At 37.9% G+C, this 20581-nt stretch overlaps 1 non-coding gene across 1 annotated transcript; it reads right to left on the bottom strand.

Annotated features, from left to right (window-relative positions):
* Nucleotides 1–19416: 19416 nt before the first annotated feature.
* LOC122488802 lies at nt 19417–19518 on the bottom strand. Its single transcript, XR_006298725.1, has one exon. It is a non-coding gene; the product is annotated as a U6 spliceosomal RNA (small nuclear RNA).
* Nucleotides 19519–20581: the final 1063 nt, after the last annotated feature.

Here is a 20581-nt window from a genome sequence, read left to right on the forward strand (position 1 = left end):
AATGGGAAAAGATATTTGCAAATGACATATCGGACAAAGGGCTAGTATCCAAAATCTATAAAGAGCTCACCAAACTCCACACCCAAAAAACAAATAACCCAGTGAAGAAATGGGCAAAAAACATGAATAGACACTTCTCTAAAGAAGACATCTGGGTGGCCCACAGGCACATGAAAAGATGTTCAGCGTCGCTCCTCATCAGGGAAATACAAATCAAAACCACACTCAGGTATCACCTCACACCAGTCAGAGTGGCCAAAATGAACAAATCAGGAGACTATAGATGCTGGAGAGGATATGGAGAAATGGGAACCCTCTTGCACTGTTGGTGGGAATGCAAATTGGAGCAGCCACTCTGGAAAACAGTGTGGAGGTTCCTCAGAAAATTAAAGATAGACCTATCCTATGACCCAGCAATAACACTGCTAGGAATTTACCCAAGGGATACAGGAGTACTGATGCATAGGGGCACTTGTACCCCAATGTTTATAGCAGCACTTTCAACAATAGCCAAATTATGGAAAGAGCCTAAATGTCCATCAACTGATGAATGGATAAAGAAATGGTGGTTTATATACACAATGGAGTACTACGTGGCCATGAGAAAGAATGAAATATGGCCCTTTGTAGCAACGTGGATGGAACTGGAGAGAGTTATGCTAAGTGAAATAAGCCATACAGAGAAAGACAGATACCATATGGTTTCACTCTTATGTGGATCCTGAGAAACTTAACAGGAACCCATGGGGGAGGGGAAGGAAAAAAAAAAAAAAGAGGTTAGAGTGGGAGAGAGCCAAAGCATAAGAGACTCTTAAAAACTGAGAACAAACTGAGAGTTGATGGGGGGTGGGAGGGAGGAGAGGGTGGGTGATGGGTATTGAGGAGGGCGCCTTTTGGGATGAGCACTGGGTGTTGTATGGAAACCAATTTGACAATAAATTTCATATATTGAAAAAAATAAAAAAATAAACTTGTGTATCTATTAAAGAAAATTTATTTTAAAAAAATGATACTGATCCATGTATGCCTTTCTCCTCATTTTTCTCTCTAAATATAAGTAGAATAACTTTGAAATGTTGGTGTTAGAAAGTTTTCATAAAGGGTTGTTTATGAACAATTGAAATGATGGAGTACCAGCCTCTCGGGTTCCATTCATACTGTAGTATTAAAATAGTCTATCTTCCCTGATAATTTCTATCATGATTTAACAAGCCCATTTTAACTCAGAAAAGTAGCCACTTCTTCCTAAGATTTAGCACAATGGAGGCTTTGGGCTAATGACTCTCTGCCTCCCCACAAAGAGCTCCATTTACAGCCCAGTTTCTATTCCCAAAGAGAAGAAAATGAAGAGGCAGCTTCTCTAGAACTTTCTTTTTTAAATGCCGTTAAATGATTGCTTTGAAATATTTGCAGCTCTACAGTAAAGGAATCACGAGGTCACAGTTGCCTGGTTTCTATTGATTCTCCTAGTTAATAAAGAGTTAAACAGTGAAGTGTGGTCTTTTATTTTTATTTTTTTTAAAGGCATTTTGAAGGTGCTGGAGAGGGAAGGCCTGGTCCTAAGTGGTCATGTGGCTACCGCCATTCATCTTGGTAGTGACTATCTGTCAAAAGTGGCAAGAGTCCCTGTTAACAGCCCTGACCTGAGCAGTAATGAAGGGAGAGTGCACGGCAAAGTGTCCATTATCAGCAGGTCGGGAGCAGTAAATTGGAGCAGTTTGCTTCAATCTGGCTGCAAGTTGAAATGTAAGATAGGTGGGGATCAGCAAGAGGCAATTTTATCCTATGATCATTTTTGTCAGATCGCATCAGAGTGGCAACTTAGTTCGATGCATGATTTCAATTAACCAACTCTGGCCGTAATGCTTCCACTGCGGGGGAGGGGGGGGGGTTCTTTTTCCAGCCTAGGTTCCTGGTTATTCCTTATTTAAATCCATGTGAGCACACACAGGTGTGAGAAACTGCGGTTTTCGTAAAAAAGGAAGTGACACGTGCGGACAGCAACTGCGGCCGAAATTCTGGCGTCGGTACAGCGAGCACCGTGGTGTCCCGGGCGGCTCCAAATGCTACCTTGCTTATTTGTAGAATTCCTAACTCAGAAATCTGTTTTCCCTGCCCTTCAACGTCGGGTTTTAAATATGTCACACTTAGATGTCGTTTACCCTTTGATGAAAGAATTAGCCTTTTGGACGACAGTTTTAGGGAGGGTCAGGTCACCAAATTCTGTACTTGTGCTAAGTCGCATGAAGCTGCTCATCACAGGCACGAGAAAATGAGTGTGAAACCCCAGACTGAAGCTTTAACCCTTAGATCCCTGAGAAATATTTGCCCGACGGTACAAGTGAATACTTGTTTCAGTGATTGTACGACACGTTTGCGCGCATACAGTTGCGATTGCGAGGCCGCCTGTGTTCTTGAGGAACGGGCACCTGGGGAGGAGAAATGAGAGCTACGCGAGTGGCTACGAAAAAAGTAGGGAGGGCCACAAGAGGGGGAAAAAAATGTCCTAGAGAAATTTAGAGCAAGGGTACTTTGGGGTGGGGAAATCAGGGCAAACGTGAAAGAGCTAGCTTTGAAACCGGATCCTGGTGGATGGTAGGATATTTTTAGGTGAAATTGGAGAGTGGCTCTATCAGTTTTCTAGAGCTGCCTAATTTGCCATTTACTTAGCTGCTTACATCACCGACTTAGTAGCTCACGGTTTCTGTGGGTCAGGAACTGCATCAGCTGGGTCCTTTGCTCAGGATCTCCCTGGGCTGAAATCAAGGAGTTAGCTAGGGCTATAGTCCCTGAGGTCTGGATTCCTCATCGAAGCTCATGAGCTTGTTGGCAGAATTCAGTTGCTTGTGGTTATAGGACCAATTCCCCGCTCACTTAGTGATGCAGCCAACTGGGGGGCATTCTCAGCACCTAGAGGCCACTTGCCATTTCCTGCCACATGGCTCCCTCCACAACATGAGTTTGTCCCTTCGAGATCAGCAAGATGGATCTTTCTGATTTTAAGAAGGGTCTGGTCGCTCTTAAGTACTTACCTGATTCAGTCAGCCCCACTCAGATGATCTCCCTTTTGATTAGCTCAAAGTCAGCTGATTAGTAGTCGCCTAACCACAGGAGTGGCATTCCATCATATTCACAGATACTCTGTGGTGGGAGGGGACTACATAAGGTGTATATACCAGGAGGTAAGAACTCTGGGGACCATCTGGCATTGGACTGTAAAAAGGACAGTTTTTGAGAAAAAGGAGTGGGACAGGAGGCCCTAAGGATGTTTGTGACTGGTAATGTGTCAGAGTTTTCTCAACCAAATAAAAAAAGGGAGATGGTTGGGGCTAGTGACCCAGAAAGAGATTTTAGGTTAAGTCCATGAAGCATCTGAAATTTCAGAGTATAAACTCCCCAAGGTTTTTAAATGGTGGCATAATCACCTTCATGATTTTTAGGAAAATTATTTTTGTAGGCGGGTCGAGTTGGGAGAGAAGGGACTGTTTGGTCTGCCTCTCTATACAAGGATGGACTCAGGACAGGGTCTTGCTGCTTTTGGCTGCCATAGCCTCAAGTAGAAAATAGTGAGCATTCATCGTACATTTGTTGAATGAATAAATGTGAGCAAACAGACAGGGAGTGACTGTCATTGTCTGAGGGTAAGCAACATGAAGGGAGGAATTGGGGAGACAGCAATGCAAATGGAAAAGAGATGTACTGAAAAGGTAGCACGAAACAATAAACAATGGGTGTCACAAACAGGTGTTGAATAGGAAGAAAAGAGAAATCATAAGTGATGTCAAGATTTATAATGTGGGTTCCTGGGAAACTGGAAAATAATGAAAAAATAATTCGTTATTTAATTTTGTGCAGAGAAAATCACCAGTTGTTTGGCTGAGTTTTTAACTTTTGGGGCAGACTTGTGGATCTATATGGACAGACCCACATAGCATTCAGTAATGGTATGTATTTTCCCCGTGGCCTGTAGTTAATTTCATTTTCCAATTTTATTGAAATATAACTGACATACAGCACTGTGTAAGTCTCAAGTATACAGCATAATGACTTGACTTACATGTATCATAAAATGATTACCACAGTAAGTTAACATCCATCATCCCCTGTAGATTCAAAAGGAAAAGAGTTTTAGGGTGAGTGATCCTAAGGTTTACTCTCTTAACAACTTTCATATAGACGGCAGTGTTATCTATAGTCATCATGGGGTACGTTACATCCCTAGTACTTACTTATCTTAATAGCTGGAAGTTTGTATCTTTTACCCCTTCCTCCGCTTCTCTACCTCTGAGTCCCCCACCTCTGATAACTACAGTTGGATCTCTTTCTATACGTTTGGGGTTTTTTTGTTTTTTTTAGGTTCCACATATAAGTGAGATCATACAGTAATTGTCTTTCTCTGTCTGACTTTTTTACTTAGCAGAATGCCTTCAAGGTCCATATATGTTGTCACAAATAGCAGGATCTCCTTTTTTACGGCTGACTAATATTTGTGTGTGTGTGTGTGTGTGTGTGTGTGTGTGTCCCCTACTTCTTTACCCACTCACCCATTGATGGGTACGTAAGTAATTTCCATTTCTTGGATATTGTAAATAATGCTGAAGTAAACATGGGAGTGCAGATAATTCTTTGAAGGAGTGTTTCTGTTTCCTTTGGATATATTCTCAAAAGTGGAATTGCTGGACCATATAGTAGTTCTATGTTTAGTTTTTGGAGGAACCTCCATACAGGTTTTTATAGTGGCTGTACCAATTTACAATCCCACTAACAGTTCACAGGAGTTTCCTTTTCATTCTCTCTCCAGCCTTTGTTATCTCTTGTCTTTTTAATGATGGCCATTCCAGGGCACCTGGGTGGCTCAGTCAAGCATCAGACTTCCTTTCTCACGGCTGATGAGTTCGAGCCCTGTATTGGGCTCTCTGCTGTCAGCACAGATCTGGCTTAGGACCCTCTGTCCCCTTCTCTTTCTGCCCCTCCCCACTTGTGCACTCTGTCTCAAAAATATATATTTAAAAAAATTAAAAATAATAATGGCCGTTCTGATAGGCATAAGGTGATAATCTCATTTTTGTTTCACTTTGCATTTCCCTAATGATTAATGATGTTGAGCACCTTTTCCTATGCCTGTTGACCATTTATATATCTTCCTTAAAAAATATATATTCAGGTCCCATTTTGTAATCAGATTAGGTTTTGTTGTTGTTGTTGTTTGCTATTGAGTCATAGGAGTTCTTTATATTTTGGGGGTATTAACCCCTTATCAGCTATATAATTTGCAAATATTTTTTCCCATTTCCTAGTTTGTCCTTTCATTTTGCTGATCATGTCTTTTCCTGGGCAGAAGCTTTTTAGTTTGATGTCATCTCACTTGTTTGTTTTTGCTCTTGTTGTTTGTGCTTTAGGTGTCATTTCCAAAAAATCAAGAAGCTTTTCTTCTTTGTCCTACAGGTTTAGTCTTATATTTCAGTATTTAATCCATTCTGAGTTAATTTTCATGAGTAGTATAAGATAGGGTCTAGCTTCATTCTTTTACATGTGAGTATTCAATTTTCCTAGCACCATTTATTCAAGGGGACTATCTTTTCTCCATTGAGTATTCTTGGCTCCTTTATAAAATATTTTAAATCTGATTTAAAATATACACAGTGTTTAGGGGTTCCTGGGTGGCTCATTCGGTTAATCTTGATTTCATCTCAGGTCATGATTTCATGGTTCATGAGATCTAGCCTCATATTGGGTTCCATGCTCACAGTGCAGAGCCTGCTTGGGATTCTCTCTCTCTCTCTCTTTCTCTCTCTCTCTCAATAAATAAACTTTAAAAATAAAAGAAAATACATAGTGTATGCTAAATGTTACTTATCAGTTATATGTATATATTTAAAATTCATATGATATATGTAAATAATTTGGAAAAATTCATAAATGACAACTAAGATTATTGAAGAAATACAAGACAGATAGCCCTGGTCAGAAAAGTTTAAAATAATGGAGCCATTTAGTCATAAAACCTTAAAGCGAAAGGTAATTTAAGTCCTGTCCACCCAATTTTTTAGGCAGTGAATATTCTTGCAACCTCAGTACGTGATTATTCTATCTTTGCTTGGACAATTCCAGAGGCTGAGAATCCACTAGATTTTTAGACAGCCTGTGCAACTCAATTGCTAGTAAGTCTTTTACCTCATAGGAAAATATGGCTTCTCATGACTTAACTCCACTGCTCATAGTTTGGTTGCTAGAGCAATGCCCGGGAAATCTAAAGTTCCTCCACATGACAACACTTCAGACCAAGGAAAGTTCTGGGTTTTTGTGAGGAATGCATTCCTGAGGAACTTCCATATTCAAAATTCCTGAAGACCAAGGCTGATTTTGATAAAGGATGGTGATGATTCTTCTTTACTTGCTAAGTCAGTGTTTCCATGTAGCAATAAGGGAAGGACAATTCACTAGCTTTGAACTTACACAGTTCTTGGTTAATTTTTAATTATGGAGGGTTATCTTTAGAGAATAAAGAGAGCTATTTCAAATTCACTTAAAAAGGGAAAGAACTGTCTTTGAAGAAAATTGTCATGTTTCTAAGGTTTCTTTCTGTTCCCAAGTATATGGGAACAGTTAGAGGTATCATATTAGTCTACCAAAGGAGTCCATGACACCTCCATCTCTAGAGGTCTGTAGGAACAGAAAAAACAAACAAAACAAAACTCTCTTGAATGACTTAAGGATTTGCATATCCTGACACTGACAAGTGGACCAGATGACACACTAACAATCTTTAGCACTAATGGCATTCTGACTTTGCTTCTCGAGCCCAAGTTTCCTAAATGTACCATTGTCACTGCACTTAACTGTTTTTGATGGTAGGTATAAGACATATCTAACTAAATATAAATTTAAAATACACGTGGGCAAATGTGAGTACCATTGCATGTTTCGGTGTGCTTATGTGTATACACAATATGAAATAACAAATATCCCAAAGCCATTCATTTGCTTTGTTTAAGCCTTCAACTTTGCATGGGAGCCAACCGCTGTCTTCTTAATTTCTCTTTCTACTGCTTCATTATTAGTGTATAGTAATGCAGTGGATGTCTGTGTATTGATTTTTGTATCCTGCTATCTTACTGAATTCATTTGTCAGTTCTAGTAGTTTTTTGATGGAGTCTTTTGGGTCTTCTATAACTAGTCTCATGTCATCGGCAAATGGTGAAAGTTTTACATCTTCCTTATCAATGTGGATGCCTTTCATTTCTTTCTGTTGTCTGATTGCTGAAACTAGGGTTCTAGTACTATGTCGAATAAAAGTGGTGAGAGTGGACATCCTTGTCTTGTTCCTGACCTCAGGGGAAAAGCTCTCAGTCTTTCCCCATTGAGGATGATGTTTGCTGTGGGTTTTTCATATAAGGCCTTTACCATGTTGAGGTATGTTCCCTCCAGACCTACTTGGCAGAGGGTTTTTATCATGAATGGATGTTGTACTTTGTCAAATGCTTTTTCTGCACCTATTGCAATGATCATATGGTTTTTATCTTTTCTCTACTGATGCAACCCATTATGTTGATTGATTTGCAAATATTGAGCCACCCTTGCATCCTGGGAATAAAGCCCACCTGATCGTGGTGAACGATTTTGTTAATGTATTGTTGGATTCATTTTACAAGTATTTTGTTGAGGATGTTTTAAATCTATGTTCATCAGAGATATCTCAGCCTGTAATTCTCTTTTTTGTATGATGTCTTTTCATAAAAGTTATCAGGGTGATGTTGTCCTCATAGAATGAATTTGGAAGTTTTCCTTTCTCTTGCATTTTTCGGAAAAGTTTGAGAAGAATAGGTATTAACTCCTCCTTAAGTGTTTTGTAGAATTTGCCTGTAAAGCCGTCTGGTCCTGGACTTGTATTTGTTGGGACTTTTGTGATTACTGATTCAATTTCATTGCTGGTAATTGGTCTGTTCAAAATTTTATTTTATTCCTGCTTCAGTTTTGGTAGGTTGAATGTTTCTCAGAATTTATCCATTTGTTCTAGGTTGTCCAATTTGTTGGCATATAATTTTTCATAATATTCTCTTCTAATCATTTGTACTTCTGTGGTGTCAGTTGTTATTTCTCTTCTTCCACTTCTGATTTTGTTTATTTGAGTTCTCTCTCTTTCTCTCTCTCTTTTTTATGAGTCTGGTTAGGGGTTTATCAATTTTATTAGTTTTTTTAAAGAACCGCCTCTTGGTTTCATTGACCTGTTCTATTGTTTTTTTAGTTTCTGCATCATTTATTTCTGCTCTCATCTTTATTATTTCCTTCTTTCTGCTGGTCTTAGGTTTTGTTTGTTCTTTTTCTAGCTCCTTTAGGTGTAAGGGTAGGTTGTTTATTTGATATTGTTCTTGATTCTTGAAATAGGCCTGTATTGGTATAAACTTCACTCTTAGAACTGCTTTTGCTGTATCCCAAAGATTTTGAACTGTTGTATTTTCATCTTCATTTGTTTCCATGTAATTTTTCATTCTTTGATTTCTTGGTTGACCCATTCATTTCTTAGTAGCATGTTATTTAACTTTCATATATTGTGGTCTTTCTTGATTTTGTGTGTGTGTGTGTGTGTGTGTGTGTGTGTGTGTGTGATTCATTTCGAGTTTCATGATGCTGTGGTCAGAAAAGATGCGTGGTGTGACCTCAATTTTTTTAATTTTTTGAGACTTGATTTATGCCCTAATATTCAATCCATTCTGGAGGATGTTCCATGTGTGCTTGAAAAGAATGTGCATTTGTCTGTTCTAGGATGGAATGTTCTGAATATCCGTGTTAAATCCATTTATTCCAGTGTTAGTCAAAGCCACTGTTCCCTGGTTGATTTTCTGTTGGGATGATCTTTCCATTGTTGTAAGTGGAGTGTTAAAACCCCCTACTATTATAGTATTACTATTGATTATGTCCTTTATGTTTGTTATTAGCTGCTTTATGTATTTGGGTGCACCCATTTTGGGTGCATACATAATTACAATTGTTATATCTTCTTGTTGGATTGTCCCCTTAATGATTATATAGTGTTCTTCTTTGTCTCTTGTTACAGTCTTTGCTTTAAAGTCTAATTTGTCTGGGGTGCCTGGGTGGCTCAGTCTGTTGAGTATATGGCTTCAGCTTAGGTCATGATCTCATGGTTCATGGTTCAAGCCCCATGTCGGGCTCTGTGCTGACAGCTCAGGGGCTGGAGCCTGCTTCAGATTCTGTGTCTCCCTCTCTCTCTCTGCCCCTCCCCTACTCATGTTCTGTCTCTCTGTCTCTCAAGAATGAATAAAGTTAAAAAAATTTTTTTTTAAATTTTAAAGTCTAATTTGTCCAATACAAGTATTGCTACCCTGGGTTTCTTTTGACATCCATTTGCAAGATAAGTGTTTCTCCATCCCCTCACTTTTAATCTGTGTGTGTCTCTAGGACTGAAATGAGTCTCTTGTACAAGGGATATGGATGAGTCTTCTTTCTTATATCCATTCTGTCACCCTATGTCTTTTGATTGGAGTATTTAGTCCATTTACATTCAAAGTAATTATTGATAGGTATATATTTACTGACACTTTGATACTTGTTTTGTGGTTGCTTTTGTGGTTCTTCTCTGATCCTTTATTCTGCTTTCTTTTATGGTTTGCTGGATTTCTTTGGTGATATACTTGAATTCTTTTCTCTTTATTCTTTGCATATCTATTACGGGTTTTTTATCTGTGGTTAACATTAGGTTTGTATATAACATCTTCTGTATATAGCAGTCTCTACTAAGCTAATGGTCACTTAAGTTTGAACCCATTCTTCACTCCCCTCCCTACCACATTTTAGGTATATGGTTATCATATTTTGTATTATTTTATTTTGTGAGTCCCTTGACTGATTTTTACAGATATATTTATTTTTACTGCTTTTGTGCTTCCTACTTTTCTTACTCTTACTTATGGTCCTTCCTTCCCACTCAGAGTCCCCTTTAACATTTCTTGTAGGGCTGGTTTAGTGGTCATGAATTCCTTTAACTTTTGTGTATGTCAAACTCTTTATCACTCCTATTTTGAATGATAGCCTTGCTGGATAGAATATTCCTTGCTGCAGATTTTTTTTCATTCAGCACTTTGAATATATCATGCCAATTCAGTCCAGCCTGTAAAGTTTCTGCTGAAAAATCAGCTGATGCCTACTGGAATTTTCCTTACATGTAACTGTCTTCTTTTCTCTTCCTGCTTTTAAAATTCTCTGTCACTGCTTTTTGCCATTTTAATTACTGTGTGTCCTGGTGTGGACCTTCTTGGGTTGCTTTTGTTGGGGGATCTCTGTACCTCTTGGATATGGATATCTGTTTCCTTCCCCAGATTCAGAAAATTTTCAGCAATTATTTTTTCAATTGCATTTTTTGCCCACTTTTCTCTCTCTTCTTCTGGGATCCCTATAATGCAAATGTTATTATGCTTGATGGAGTCACTGATTTCCCTAAGTCTATTCTCATTTTGCATAATTATTTTTTCTCTCACCTGCTCAGCTTGATTGCTTTCTATTACTCTGTCTTCCAGATCTCTAATTTGTTCCTCTGCTTCCTCTAGACTGCTATTTATTCTATCTAGTATATTTTTAATTTCATTTATTGTGTTCTTTACCTGTGATGGGTTCTTTTTTATCTTTTTGTTGAGGATCTCATTGATGTCCTCCAATCTTTTCTCAAGTCCAGTGAGACTTTAAATTTTCTATCAGGCATATTGCTTCTATTTGTTTGACTGTGGTCTCTTGCTATGGTTTTGTCCTGTTCTTTAATTTAGGACCTATTCCTCTGTCTCCTCATTTTGTCTAATTCTGTGTATCTATTTTCTGTATGTTAAAAAAGTTAGCTCCATCTTCTGCTCTTGAAAGTAACAGCTTTATGAAGAAAAGGTCCTGTAATGCCCTGCAGTGCAGTGTTCCTGTTCACAAGAACCTGGAGCTTCAGGGAGGTGTCTCCTATGTGTTGCCCTGCTGCTGTGTCGTAGCTTCTTTTTCCTTCAGTCCAATCATCTCCAGATGATTGTTGCCTGTTGTGGCCAGTGGTTGGTCTCCAGCCAGATTTTTAACAAGGTGCACCTCATGGTTCTACATGGCCCATCACCACTGCTACCATTGCCACCTGGAGCAAGGTCCTACAAAGTGCTCAGGTTGGTGTTAGCAAGGTTAGCACTGGTCTATTGGGGGAGAGGACCTGCAGGGCCAGGACTGAAGTGTGTGACTGGGAAGAGCAGATCTGCCAAAGTGTGGGGAGCAGGACATGGTGTAAGCAAGTTTGGTAGTGAATGCCCCCCCCACTGGGCTGGTTCCCCCAGGTGGCCTGTATATGCTGGGGGGTGGGAGAGGGAGATGGCTCATGCCAGCTTCTTCATTCCTAGAGAAGTCCCTCAGTGATCCCTGCCCTTCGGGACATGCTCCAAAATGAGCAAACTACTCTCCCTCCCATATGCCTAGCTTCTCTGCTGTATCTCCACTGGCTATTTGTCATGGTATCTCTTTGAGGGTGGGAACTCAGCTTCCAGTGCTCTTTAGGATCTCCTAGAGCCAATCCCACTGATTTTTAAAGTTCCAGGCTTTAAGTCTCTCTGGTTTTAAGAACCCATGAAATTTGTCCGCTCTTGGTTTCAAAGCCAAATGTTGTAGGGATTCATCTTCCCCCATGGTCTCCCCAGTGTGATACTGTGTTTCTCTCCCCTCTCTATGTCTCCAGCCCCTCCTGCCCCCATACATGGCCATAGTCTGTTTCATTCACCACTGTGCCCCACCCTTCCTACCCTCTTCATTGTAGCCTCTTCTGTACCTTTAGTTACAGAGTTTGTTCTGCCTGTCTTCAGGTTGTTTTCTAAACCCTGTTTTCTAAGGTCCTCTTATTCCACATCTTCCCAGGTTCCTCTATATCTGATAAAACTTTAAAATCAACTATGCTAACCCCATCATTGTTTTATTGTTGTTGTTTTTTTTCAAACAAGGAGCAAGGCCATTGATGTTCAAAGGGGCACTTTTACCCTCTGAAAACTTTCTTCTGTTTTTATAAACACTGAAAATCCTTATCAATGGGCAGGTTTATGCACAGGTACAGGCTGATTTGTCTGAAAAACTATGAGGCAGTAATTGGGCTGACAGAGAAGTGAAATGTTTATGTCTGAATCCCTCTCATAGGAAGACAGGAAAAAAAGGCCATGAAATTGTTTCTTCAACATGAAAGCTATCTATGTCAAAATACTACATTATTGAAATGATTATTAGTTAAATTTCTCAGTCCAAAGGCAAGTACAGAATGAGAGTAAAGGGATCAAGAAGAAATGTGCCCAATACCTCCTGGTAGCTGAAGTTCCCTTGGCTCTCAACAGTTGCTCCCCTGGTAGAAGGTCAAATACTAGGTTCATATCTCCAGAGTCTTCACAAATAATTAGTAAACTGTGACAGAATTATGAAGGAATTCCTACCTTCCTCAGTAGTTAACCCTGACCCGGATTCTATCTGTATTTCCCAACCAAGTACAAAGCTGAGTAAATAATGTATTTATATTGGCCTCAGGTGTAATGAATTAAAGGCCATCAAATGTTGACATTATGGCAAGAGATGAACATTTTGTGTAAAAATTTGACTTTTTAAGGTGTGGGGAAATGGTTTTAAAATAGTATGTCAAGGGCAGAAAACAAACAAACAAAAAAAACCAGACTTTACTTCATAGAATTTCTAAACTATTCATGGTAAATAGTTAAAAGGCCAAAGAGTTGGGTTAAAAGAATTATCTTAATATATGGGGAGAAAAAACAGATCAGCACACCATAGAAAAATGGACAAAGGACATACAAAAAGAAGTTACCAAAAAAATACAAGTGACTTATAACAAAGTTATAAGTTATATCTTAATAAATGAAAAGTGAGATAGTATTTTTCATACATCAAACTGGAAAAGAAAATGCATTCATATTCATTGTTGTAAAAGTGTAAAAATGAAGATATAAATTTATATATTTCCCGAGAGAGAGAAATTTAAGCTATGCATATTTTTTCACCCAACAATAACTGTTTGGGGAATCTATCTTGGGAAAGCAATGAAAGATGTAACAAGAGGTGTAGCTACAGGAATATTCTTAGAAGAGTTATATAGTATTACACAAATTTGTATAAAATCTAAATGTTCAACAATAGTGGAATGGTTTAAGTAAGTGGCACACTAAAATATTTTATACTCTGCTGTCAATTAAAATGATGTTGTAGAAACCTATGTATTATTCACACAGTTAAAAACTCTAAATCAGGTAAAATGGATGAGATCCACATATGTTAATACAGATATCAAAACGTGCTTAACAAGAAAAGCAAGAGGTATAAAAAGATACATACAACTAGAATCCATTGTGTACATTTAAGAAATACACAAAGACACACTTTGTATTTTATGGACACATGTAGTAAGAACTAAAAATACGAGTGGAAAATCTACACTTCAAGGAAGTAAGGGAGGTTAAAAGGATCAGAGAAAGTGAAATAAGTGCTTCAATCATGTCTGTAACATGTCTTCTGAAGCAATCTAAAGCTAATATAACAAAGTATTAACACTTGTTAAAACTGGATAATGTGTTTTTCTGCCAACGATATTATTCCATACTTAAATTTATTAGCAACATAATACAAGTTATAAAAAAGAAAAAATGGATGTTTCGTATGGAAAAAATATCTCAAATACGTTAGCTATCCACTCAGTGAGCAAGGTCTAAAACATATGCACCATACAATGCCACTAAACTTTTTTTCAATTTGCATTTGCACCTAAGTAACGCTTATAACCATAGTTTTCAAAGTTAAACGTAGTTTGAGGCACCTGGGTGGCTCAGGTCATGATCTCACAGTTCGTGAGTGCGAGCCCAGCTTCGGGCTCTGTGCTCACAGCTCAGAGCCCAGAGCCTGCTTCGGATCCTGTGTCCCCTCTCTCTCCGCCCTACCCCTGCTTGTGCTCTGTCTCTCTCTGTCTTTCAAAAATGAATAAACATTAAAAATTTTTTCAAAAAAAAAAAAAAGTTAAATGTAGTTGACCATAGTAATGAATTGCTGAAAGATCATGTTAACTTTTTTTTCTTAATCTATATTTTCTGGTCTTTATACAGTGAGCTTGTAATAGAAATATTTTTATTTTGGTATCAATCTTCATTTTCTTTTTTATTTTTTTTCAACGTTTTTTTTATTTTTATTTTTGGGACAGAGAGAGACAGAGCATGAACGGGGGAGGGGCAGAGAGAGAGGGAGACACAGAATCGGAAACAGGCTCCAGGCTCCGAGCCATCAGCCCAGAGCCTGACGCGGGGCTCGAACCCACGGACCGCGAGATCGTGACCTGGCTGAAGTCAGACGCTTAACCGACTGCGCCACCCAGGCGCCCCTCAATCTTCATTTTCTATCAGCCTTTATGTTTATTGATTTTAATCTGAAATGAAATTAACATTCTTGGCATCTGTTAGAAACTTTCAGAAAAGCTCCCACTCTCTCCTTCAGAAAGTACGTAATAAATGGGGCTCTGCCAAGGACAGAACTTTGTGTCTATGAACTTCTTGTTGCTTGGCAGCATATAACATATGTCAGCCTAACTTTCAGTGGTCATTTCTTTTTTGTTAAGTTTTTATTTAAATTACAGTTGGTTTGCATACAATGTAATTAGTTTCAGGTGTGCAAAATAGTGATTCCACACTTCCATACAACTGGTGCTCATCAGGAGCTCACTCCTTAATCTCTAACACCTCCCCTCTGGTAACCATCAGTTTGTTTTCTGTACTTAAGAGTCTGTTTCTGGATTTGTCTGTCTCTCTTTCCCTCCCCGCCTTTGCTCATTTGGTTTGTTTCTTAAAGTCCACATATGAGTGAAATCATATGGTATTTGTCTTTCTCTGTCAGAGGTCATTTCTTTGCCTAGAGTATGCAGAATAAAGTCAGAGTTTAAATATTCAAGCATCAGATCCCTTGCTCAGTCATTCTTGGAATATCCCACATTAATGAAGAAAATTGCACCCAAAGTAGACTTGGTAGAATGAGGAAGACATTTATAAGAGCAGTTGGTGGCAAGGCAGCGGTTGAAAGTAGATCAGAGTTAAGGTGAAAAGTTACTGACCATAAACCATAGAGAAAATAGGCTCCATTGCTGATGGAAAGAGTCCTTTAGTAAGAGAGATTAAAAATGCAGTTTCAGGGGAGAGAGAGAATGAGACTTGGACAGTAATCAGTCACCAGCCTCTGAGAGAATGGGGAAAAGGAGAACCAGAACCCATCTGATCTCAATGGTCTTCGAAAATGGTGGGGGGAGCTGAGAAACAGAGGTGGGTTTTACATGGTGATGGAAAAGTAAGGGAGTTCCCTTTTAGCAATTTCCGTTTTTGGAAAAATAAATTTGACACCCATGCCTTTTATATTAACCAAGCATATAGGCTGAGGACATACTGCCCCTTTCGCGCATGTGCGCGGGCACACACATACTCATGACACAGTCACACGTACTCAAGAAGAGGGGGAAATGGTTTCATGAGGAACTAAAATAACAACAGCAGCAGGAATAACTATATGTTGGGACTGAATTCCATTCCTTAAAGTTCCTAGTAATGACGCAGTTAAAGTTTTTGCCTGGAATTAATTGCAAACAAGGCTTTATAAGTCACCCAAAGGTGGAGGGAAAATAAGTCAACAAAGGAATCGGGTTGATCATTTACTTCCTGTCCTAGGATATGGCTAGCAGGGGATGAGCTGTAAAGCTAATGCGGAAAGTAGAACTTTTCTGGTTTTTTTTTTTTTTTTTTTTTTTGCTTCTTTGAAATGATGTGCAAATCAGAACCAGCTGAATTAAGCAGGTAAAGCATAGCCCTTGAATACAATGATTAATGGTACCTACACAGTAATTTATGGGAAAATGCTATTGAGCTCAGATATTATCCTGACCATTTCTACCACACACTATAGTTCAATATGTGTGTAAGATATCACCTTTTTTAAAATAAAAAAACAAATTTACATTATCTATTTTTGTCCACATTATCAATCTTAGTAGATAGACTCTTTTGACCCTCTCTGGTACAAAGCACTAGGCCTCATCTTGGTTGTGCATGTATGATAAGATTTTTTTTTACAGTATGTTTTACAGTATCATAATGGAAAGGAGAAAAAGGATTAAAAGTGTTGAAAATCAAAAAAATTCACGCACTATTAGTATAGGATCATCATTCTTATTTTGAGTTTGCCCAATTCAAAACCCAAAGACTATATAAATGTATGTGCGTATGTGTTTTGCATTATAAAAAAAACTCGATGGAAGTATGGAATTAGAAATAACCTCAAGGAGTTAGTTTATGCACTGTCGCCTGTGTCTGTACTGGTTTTTAAAAACCCTTACTAGTGTTTCATATTTGCTTTATGCCCTTTAAAGGACTCAGATTCATAATATACAAAGAAGTTTATGTGATATATAGAGCAGAGCCATAAACCATATTTTATGCATAACAGTGATTAAATGCACGGTTGATATATTTCACTAAGATGGAAACCATGTCGAAAGGCTTACATTTTGATAACTTTCCTTTTGGGGGGCATTTCTAAATTATTTAAGTTGAAGAATAAAATGACTTGTTTGTGAATTTACATGCTCTTTTTAATCATCTTTAGGTAACGCTGATATGGCAAAGACGCTAAATTACAGGCAGCAGTGGGAATCTACTGTGTAAAAGGCACAGAATCATTTTGTATATGAGTCCATGAGGAATATTCTGTTCAAGGAGTGGAGACATAAGAAAATTACCTAACTCATGAACCACACATTAAGAGCCTAGTCAGCTGTTGTAAATGCGTATCCAACAACAAACCATTATGTATCTTTGGCTTAATTATATGCGCTTATTACGCACCTGTACTGGAGAGTGGAGGCTGCTATTTGCATTACTTGTGGTTTTCTCTATCAAAACAACATTAGCATTACGAAGCTTATCAAGGCTACGTATGACTTCTCCGGCTTAAGTGTGTAGTCTTTTTATTTTGTGCACAACCCAAAAAAGATTAGGAGAACAAATCAGGAAATATTTTAATCACATTAGCAAAGAATCTCTAAATTTAGAAATGTAGTGAATTTATAGACATGGACAACCATCAGCAAAATTACTAAGCTTTTGTAAATCAACCTGACATTTAGGAAGAGAGTAAAAAAGTTAGATACATTCAGCATTTAATTTTTTCCCTAGAGTTCCATCTTAAAGGGTATTAATTATTATTATGAGGATGTTCAAAATAGGGGGAAATGTTAAACTACCAAATAATGTTTGATTTACAGTTTTTACAAGTCACATTAAATAAACAATCTAGGTAAAATTGTTCTGTATGTTTAAGAGCATCTCCTAACCAAATAGAGGTATTAAAATATTTATTGTGTGGAAAGTACATTTTAAAAGCAGAAATATATATGTATCGAAAGCAGCCTCAAAAGATCATAAGTGGCTCTAAAAAGAAGACTTTTATGGAGCAGTTCATTTATATACATCATCAAAACTTGTTACTTTTACAAATCAGATTTCCCTACTGATTTTAATGCATGCTTATTTTAAAAGAACCAAAGTAATGGGGCATCTTTTTAAGTGGCTCAGTCGGTTAAGCATCTAACACTTGGTTTCAGCTCAGGTCGTGATCTTAGGGTTGGTGAGATCAAGCCCTGCATGGGGCTCTGCGCTGACAGCACGGAGCCTGCTTGAGATTCTCGGTCTCCTTCTCTCTCTGCCCCACGCCTGCTTGCATTCTCCTTCTCTCTCTCCTTCTCTCTCTCTCTCTCTCTCTCTCTCTCTCTCTCAAATAAATAAACTTAAAAAAATAAAAGCATCAAAGTCATTAACCCATCCTTTAATTTTACAACTATCTGTGCTTGAATTAATCTTCCACGTCAGTCCTTCACTCCTGTCTTCCTTCCTTTCTAATGGGGAAAAACTAAGGTCCCACTAAAGAAGATAACACATGTCCTGATGAGTATAATCCTATTATTGTAATGAAAATAAAACCATTTCAGAGGAATAAACAAATGGTGCCCAATGTCCAGAGAAAATTAAAACTATATTTGGGATCCCCATGGGATCTAGTACCAGTCCTTGGGTTGAAGTTTGATAGTTTCTTGGGAAGACAAAAGCTTAGTAAAACAAGGGGTTTGGATCCTTGAAAAATACGATAATAGCAAAAGAAGAAATACTAAATAATGTTATTGATTTATAGTAGACACGAGAAAGGAGCAGATGGTCATTGGGAAAAAAATATGTAGTCATTTTAGTAGATGACTCTTAATATGAATTCTATTTCTTACAACCACAGAACATCTACAAATAAATCTCTAGAAACACCAAAAAATTTCTAGAAATATAAGAAATCTTATAGTAATTTTTTTCTTATAATAAAATTTAGGGTTAAATCTAAAGATAAGCAAAATTTTTCCAGCTCTTACATTGTATTTTAAAGGTTCTGGAGCCCCTTCATTCACAAAAGCAGACACTAAAATAAATACGGTCACTTTTTTTTTATACTACACTGTAAGTTATAAACCAATTTGGTCTCATTTTATTAATATTTAGATAGAGACCATTTTTCAGATCATTTTATTTAAAAAATAGTTGTTTTGTTCAACAATTATAGCAACATTTTTCTTAGGAATTGCTTTTAGAATGAAACCATCTGACATGACTAGAACAATGAGGTAATTTTTTAGAATTGAGATTATCTCCACAATGTCTATTACATATTTTTGCAACTCAGCAAATTATTTCATTTCCTTCTCCCTCGTATGGAAATTTAATCTAGGTATTTATTTCATTTTCGGTAACCTATTTGAAGAAAGACTATCCTTCAGTATACAGTATTACATTATGCATTCAAAACTGATACTATAAATTATGCATTCTAACAAAAAAATTATTAATGGTTTTTGGGGGGGGCAACCACGAAACCTCAACTGCCAGCAATAGAAAGTAATTTTCTCTGTTGCCCATCAGAAAGGAAAAGAAACCCAGACAGTGTGTTTAAACAGCATCCCGACACTTACTCTTTCACACATGTCACTGTTTACAAAAACAATAGGAAGGTCCCCAAACGATCTGGAAGTCTAAAGCACAGGCTTTATTTATTTATTTATTTATTTATTTATTTATTTATTTATTCATTTATTTAGCTTTTTACTCTTATTGGAATTTTTTTCTTTTATTTTTTTTAAGTTTTTATTTAAATTCCAGTTTAAAAATGTGGATGAGGCACCTGGGTGGCTCAGTTGGTTAAACCTCCACCTATTGATTTCACCTCAGGTTCATGAGCTCTGCACGGTCAGTGTGGAGCCTGCTTGGGATTCTTCCCCCCCCCCCCAACTTCCTCCCTCTCCCCTGCCCCCCCCCCCGCTTTCTCCCAATAAATAAACATTTTTTTAAAAATATAGAATGCTTTACGAATTTGCGTGTCACACTTGTGCAGGGGCCACGCTAATCGGTATCTTTCCAATTTTAGTAAATATGCTGCCAAAGTGAGCACAGGCCACCTTTAAACATCAGTAAACAGATACTTTTAAACTACGACTTGGCCCTTGAATGTTTTCCACTGAGGTCCATTTTAACATGCAGTTTGTGACATCAGATGAAAGGAAGTTTTCAATTTACTATATTATATTGATGACAGAATTTGCCAGCTATTTTCCTCTGCTCTTGTTACTAGTACTCCCCACCAAATGGAGTATTTCATAATTATTAAAATCACTGAATGGAGGCTCTAACAACATTCCATCCTATTTAATATCACCTGAATTAGAAAAGAGGTCTTGTGAACCTTAAGAGGAATCTTTGTGCAGTTGGAACTGTGTTATAGAAAAGGGATTCCACCACTTTATAGGCAGGAGTAGAATGAGTGAGCATCCTGGCCAGGGTCATTCAGAGACATCCCAGGTCAACCCAGAAATCCCAGATGAGAGAGGAAACCGTGAACTTGTTGAGTCGTCCATCCCTATGGTTGTGTGACTTATCTCCCCCAGCAGCACTTTTCAAAATTAGGAGGGTAGGTTCAAAGAGCTGATTATGTTTTTGCAGAAATGGTTCAACAGAACAAAGTCCACTGCAGTGGATGTGGGGTCTTGACTGGGTAGAAAAGAGTGGGGAGTGTGTGATAGATCACAGGATCGAGACTAGAAAAACAAAGCCACCAAGGAGATCCCCTGGGAGAACAGAGGTCCTCCCTCCACTTCTATCACAGCTGTTGCCATACAGTACTCCATCTCAAACAGCATAAATCTGGGGGCAAATGTGGTTCAATTTGCAGAACTGTTTTGCAGAAAGCTTTTAATTTCTAAAAACATTTTGTATAAAATTCACAGAAAAATTAGTTATACATAGGCAATTCAGTATGGATTAAGATAAATCTTACTATAATTTCTTAGATTTTTGTTCCCAGCAATTACATTACATTTCAAAGTCTCAGAAAAACCAGACTTTATATCAAAACATCGCATCCAGGAGTACCTGGTTGGAACAGTTAAGCGTCCAACTCTTGATTTGGGGCTCAGGTCATGATCGAGGCCCACATCAGGCTCTGTGCTGACAGTGCA

The sequence above is a fragment of the Prionailurus bengalensis genome, chromosome A2, assembly GCF_016509475.1.
Source record: "Prionailurus bengalensis isolate Pbe53 chromosome A2, Fcat_Pben_1.1_paternal_pri, whole genome shotgun sequence".
NCBI classification, from domain to species: domain Eukaryota; kingdom Metazoa; phylum Chordata; class Mammalia; order Carnivora; family Felidae; genus Prionailurus; species Prionailurus bengalensis.